This window comes from Tupaia chinensis, unplaced genomic scaffold, assembly GCF_000334495.1.
Source record: "Tupaia chinensis unplaced genomic scaffold, TupChi_1.0 Scaffold000049_1, whole genome shotgun sequence".
Taxonomy (NCBI): Eukaryota; Metazoa; Chordata; class Mammalia; order Scandentia; family Tupaiidae; genus Tupaia; species Tupaia belangeri.
In genome coordinates this window covers 1371119-1376872 of record NW_006159507.1, presented here as the reverse complement: position 1 = coordinate 1376872, position 5754 = coordinate 1371119, and the positions used below count along the sequence as shown (strand labels likewise).

Genomic DNA, 5754 nt, shown 5'->3' with positions numbered 1-5754 from the left:
AGGCTACTGCATAGAAATACTTCCTGTGGACGAGATCTCATCTCAGCTGCTTTACAAACACGGTTTTGCTTCATCCTTATAACATCCCTCTCATTTATCCTGATTTGACAGATGAGGAAACTGAGGCTCAGAGGGGAAGCCACTGGCACGAGGTCACAGGCTGGGTTCGAACCCATCTGCCTGATCCTAATGTCTGTTTAAAACCAGGAAGCTTGGTTGTCCTTCAAATGTCCTTCAAGGAAATTACATTGCTTTGAAAATCAGGGGGAAAAAAACAAACAAACCAAACGAGAAATATTACATTTTTTAAACCACTTCTTCGAGCTCCGTGGGGCCTGAGACCAGCGGGGTTTGGGGAGGGCTTCTCAGCAGGGTGCTGTTTGTGTTCTGGGTGGGGCTCCCCTGCCTGGCCAGCCACCCTGGGCGTGCCCCTGACCGCTAAGGCCAGCTGTGCTCCCCTGTCTTTGTGCCGTGCAGACCCCTATCCAACCTCTGCCCCGGCCCTTGATGAGGTCTGCCGGCTCAGGGTGACACGGAGCACCTGTCGTGGGCCCGGCCCCCTGCTGTGCTGCCAGCCAAGCCACTCTGTGGGCTGACCCTCCTCGGCTTCTGACAGGCTCAGAGAGGCTGGTGATTTGCAGAGGCCACACAGCCAGGACCACCCTCAGCCCCTTGCTGCACTGTCTACCTTCATGTTAAGTGACCGTGGTCCTGGAGTCAAAGCTGGGACAGGACAGAGGTGAGTGGCCTGCAGCTCCAGGCTAACAGCGAGGCAGCCACCAAGCACCCACTCAGGCAGGCAGGGCAGGGGCGGCAGGCGGCGGCACTGGCGTGGGGACCGGGAAGCTGAGCACTCCCTCCGGCCCAGCTGAGGTCCGTGGCCGCCCGCCAGGCCCCGCCTGACGTCAGGTCTGACCAGGGACATAATGTGCTGGCGGCGGGACGAGGGCTGGTGCAGCGCCAGGGCCGCCAGGCAGGCGGTTAGAGGGAGACGGGGCGGGTGGAGGAAGGGAGGGAGACCGACCGGGAACAGGCAGAGGGAGCCTCGCAGAGAGGAGAGACGAGGGTGGGAAAGAAGGAAGGAAGCAGATGGCGAGAGGAGGAGGCAGAGGGAGGGAGAGATGGAGAGAGACCGGCACAAGGGGAAGAAGTTCAGAGAGAGAGGGTGAAAGGGACCAGACCACAGAGAGTAGAGGTGGGGGTAGGGGGCAGGGGGCGTGGGCTTAAGAGGCCCCAGACAGGGCAGGGGTCCGGCGGTGCTGCTATGAGCAGGTATCCCACGTCCGGGAGCCTCTGACCCGTCCCTGGACAATGGGCTCGTGGGAACAGGGCTTAGCTTATTCGGAGGGACAGAGCCCCCCACAGGGTGGGTGTGGTGCTGGCGGGGGCGGGGCAGCCCATGTGAAGTGCCGTGCAGAGCCCTGTATGTAGTAAGTGCTCAATACACTGGAATGAACCTAAGGGAGCCGGGGGCGAGGTGGTGGCACGGCAGTAAAACGCGACACTCCGTCAGGTTGACCCACGTGGGAAGATTGCCAGTTCAAGTCCAGAGACCTCCCTGAGTGCGCTGGGTCCACGTGTGTCCGTGGTCCAGGCCGGCTGGGGATGATGTATTTCTCTCTCTGTGGAATAAATGCATGTTTTGGCAGGATTCAAACCCTGTAAACGTAGGCTGGAACCTCAGCTCAAGTGCAAAAGAAAAAAACAATTAAAAGGGGTAGTGAAGAGCGAGCTGGGGTGGTGGGGTGCAGGAGCCAGAAGCATCCCGTGGAAGGCACCTGCCACCCCACGCACCTGCTCCCCTGCGGCCGCGGAGCACCCTCTCCGCCTCTGCACGACTGAGCGCAAGGCCACCAGCGCGGGCCTTGGCCTGGCCTTGCTGGTCTTGGGGCCCAGCCCCCTGTTTATGGGCTCCAGAAGGTCGTGATCTCAGGGCCATCACGTCACCAAAGCCCAGCAAGGCCAGGCCCTGGTCACTGCTGGCCTTCCAGCCTCCTCGCTTCTCCTCCAGCTTAATTATTAAGTGGCCTGGCAGGGCCGAGGGACTGAGCTGCTGTCCTCCTGGGTGGGTGCAGTATGCCCTCGTGTCTTCCATTAATGCAGGGCACGTGCTTCAGGGACCCATCCTGCCAAACATGCATTTGGCATTTATTCCACAGAGAGAGAAATGCATCATCCCCAGCCGGCCTGGACCACGGACACACGTGGACCCAGCGCACTCAGGGAGGTCTCTCCCAGGTGGCACTTGGAGAGGTCAGGATGCAGAGGTCCCTCTCCCTCGGTCCCACTTTTCCCAGAGCCTTTCTCAGCTTCATCTTCACCCTTGGAATCCCTATTTACTGAGCACTTACTGTGAGCCTGGCACGGCCCTAGACACTTCTCGAACTCACTCAGGGTGCCCAGGGGATCAGGGGCTAATGCTGTCCCATTCCACAGGTGCCCGAGGCCACCACTGAGGACTGGCAGGGGCAGCCGCTCAGGTAAACTGGGCCAGCCGCTCAGGTAACCTGCACCAACTACCACTTTCTGAGCAACTCACGCCCAGACTGCCTGCTCCGAAGCGTCCCCTTCAGCCTCTGGGATGACCCCCGAGGCAGCAGTTCTCAGCCCAGGCTATCACGGGGCATTTGGGGTGGCTGCAGCTGGGGAGATGCTGGCTTCTGTGGGCGAGGCGTGGTGCTGCTCAGCCCCGCAAAGCCCAGGTCAGCCCCGCAGCCTAGGAGCACCCAACCCCAAGGTCAATAGCACCCAGGCGGGTGCTGCTACGAGGCGAGTTCTGTGGGGATCTCTGTTTACAGAGAGGGTGACACTCGGCCAGGAGGCCCACTCAATGCCCCGCTCTTCACCAAGGACAAGACTGTCACTCTTGGCAGCTCCAGAGCTGAAGCGGCCCCGGCCTCCCCTCCAGGCCCTCTAAGTCCTTGCTCACTCAGTGTAGACGTGCTTCTCCACCTTCTCCTTGTGACCACAGAGCCTCAGCCACGGACGGAGCAGAGGGGCCTCAGCCATGGATGGAGAAACGGGATGGAGCAGAGGGGCCTCAGCCACGGACAGAGACGGGACGGAGAGGCAGGACAGAGTGGAGGGGCCTCAGCCGTGGACGGAGAGACGGGATGGAGCAGTTGCTGGGGCGTGGGACAGTGTAAGTGAGCTCCTCCTGTCTCCACAGCAGCATCAGGGCCCCGCTGCAATCCCTTCTCTTCCGTTCTTCTCCCAGGATCTAGTGCACGCACACACAGGCACCCGGAATGAGTTTTAAGCCACCGGGTCTGGGACTCGAACTACTGTCAGCCATGTGAGAGTCCAGCGATGTAACTGCTACACCATCTGCTGGTCCCCAAATCGCGTTGTTTTAAGCCATTAAGTCTGTGGCTTTGTTTCAGCAGCAGGGCTCCTGGAGTTGGTGTGGGGCGGGCAGACTGCGGGAGGGCGAGGTGGGAGCAGGGGCCAGGCAGGAGGGAGTGGTGGGCCGAGAGAAGCCGTGTCTCAGTCATCCCCGGCCAGGTCCCCGAGACAGAACTGGCCACCCCGCAGTTCCGCCATGTGCGGTGACTCTGCCAGAGGAGGCCCAGGAGGAGTGCCGGGGAATAGACCTCGCTCCTCAGGACCGGCTTCCGACCCCCATCTCCAGGGCTGCACCCCTGACTCCAGCCCTCCGCCACCCCGCTCTGGCTGCCATCGGTGTCTTGCTGTCCCCCCAGCCATGCCTGAGTCTGCTCTTTCACACCCGGCCCAGGAGAGGAAGGACTTGGCCATCCTGCCACTGACGGCCCGGAGCGAAGAGGCGAACGAGTGAGGAGCCAGTGGGCTCCCACTGTCCTGCCAGGACCCGAAGGGAAGAGATGCCGAGGGGAGTGACGGGCTCAAGGCCACACGGCTGCTAGCTGTGGGCGCAGGGTTTGAGCCCAGAACTGACTCCAAAGTCGGCACGAAGGAGGCCACCCTCTCCTCACACGGACGACACCACCAGCCCGGCAGTGTCCCCGCTGTGACGGCACCACGCTATCCATCTTGGGGGTCAGACATTCTAAACAGCACTTCAGGGACCCCGCCGGACAGCTGCCCAGGGGTGTCACCACACGAGGAACTGAGGCTCAGAGAGGTTGGCGTCTCCCTCAGGGGCAAGGCTGGCCAGAGCCGAGAGCTGGGATGTGACCATTTTCCAGCATCCTCTGGGCACCGCAGAATTCAGAGAAACCATCTCATCCGGAGAGGCAGAGCTTCTGAGAAATGAGGGCTGGGGTTTGGTTCTGGGGCTCGGGGGCCAAACTCCAGCTGCCACTTCCCTGCTGTGTGACCTCAAGCAAGTGGCCTCCCCTCTCTGGCCGAAGGCTCTTCTGACAACTGCAGATTCTGGACGGACTGATGAAGGCATGGAAACTACATTGGAAATAGAAGGAGCCAGCTTATTTCCTAGCTGACATGTTACACCAGCTTACACTGCTCGGGGCATCCAAATATCATCCTAATTAAACCTAATAAACTTCATTTGAAGAAAAAATCAATAAACAAGAGAGGAGTTTATTTTTCTCTTGTGCAAATGAAGCCCAGATGTAGGCAGCTTGGGGCGGTTTTGGCAACTCCATGAAGCCCTCGGTGTCTCGAGCTTCTTCCTGGACACTGCTCTGCTGTCCCTACAGAGCAGCCCTTCTTCTCATGGTCCAAAATGGAAGCCACTGCTCCAGCCTTCACGCCTGCCTTCCAGCTGGCAGGATGGAGAAGGAAGGATGACAGGTAAAGGGCAGACACCAACTCAGTCTCCAGAGAGGATTCCAGACATTGCCACCCTCTCACTGCCTCTCTCTGTCTCTCTGGCGAGCACACACACCCTATGGCAAAAAAAAACTTAGGAAAAACAATAAAAGAAAGGCAATTTCCAAACCCCACCTGCTGAGCCCAGTGCAGCCAGGCGGCAGAGGGAACTGGGACCTCTGGACGCTCCCGGGTGCTGGGTTCCCACCAGGTCAGGTTGTTACACGGCCTTCTCAGTAAGCTGGACAAAACTCCATCCTTCATGCCGCTGGAAAGCAGACGAGGAACCCACCGCTGCGCAGCACTTACCTGGCAGAGAAGAGGGTCGAACCCAGATGGGGCCGCGTTTCCTAGCCCCAGCACACTCCAGGCCCCACGGCTGCCTCCACGCTGTCTCTCCTCCGCTCTGCTCCCTGAAGTAGTCATAGCCTCGCCCTTCCAAAGCCAGACAGCCAGGACTTCCCTGCAGCTGCCCGAACCTGCAGAGGCGCTTCCTGCAGCCCACGGTTATGAGAGTCACACACACTCAGATCTCTACGTCTGTGAAGTGCTGTCAGATTTGATTGCGCTCCAACAACAACAACCAAAAAAAAAAAAAAAAAAGGTACCAGCAGTTGGCGTAAATGGCTATGTCACTGACTTCCCATGTGGTCGACCGCAGTTCGCATCCCGGGCCCGGTGGCTTAAACTCACGCCAGGCGCATGTGCGTGTGTGCCCAAGATCCCAAGAGGAGAATGGAGGAGAAGGGATTGTGGTGTGGCCATCCCGTCTAGGGGGTGATTTCTCACTTTCTGTCTTTCTGTCTCTCTGTCTCTCTGTCTTTCTGGCGAGTGCACGCACCCTATAGCAAAAACCTGTTTAAAAAAACCCCGAACAAACAGGATTTGACTGCACTAGGCCCCACTCCTGCCTAGTAATGATCAACCAGGGCAGGGTTCTGGAGGGCCTCTCCAGCTCCCCTCACTCCCCATCTCTCCCTCCTGCCTCCCTGGCCCTCAGGT

The 5754-nt window shown here is 59.3% G+C and overlaps 1 long non-coding RNA gene across 1 annotated transcript; it reads left to right on the top strand.

Annotated features, from left to right (window-relative positions):
- The first annotated feature begins 6 nt into the window (after window positions 1-6).
- LOC114009343 (uncharacterized) lies at window positions 7-5065 on the top strand. Its single transcript, XR_003550775.1, has 3 exons — window positions 7-739; window positions 2972-3142; window positions 3632-5065. It is a non-coding gene; the product is annotated as an uncharacterized LOC114009343 (long non-coding RNA).
- The last annotated feature ends 689 nt before the right edge of the window (window positions 5066-5754 follow it).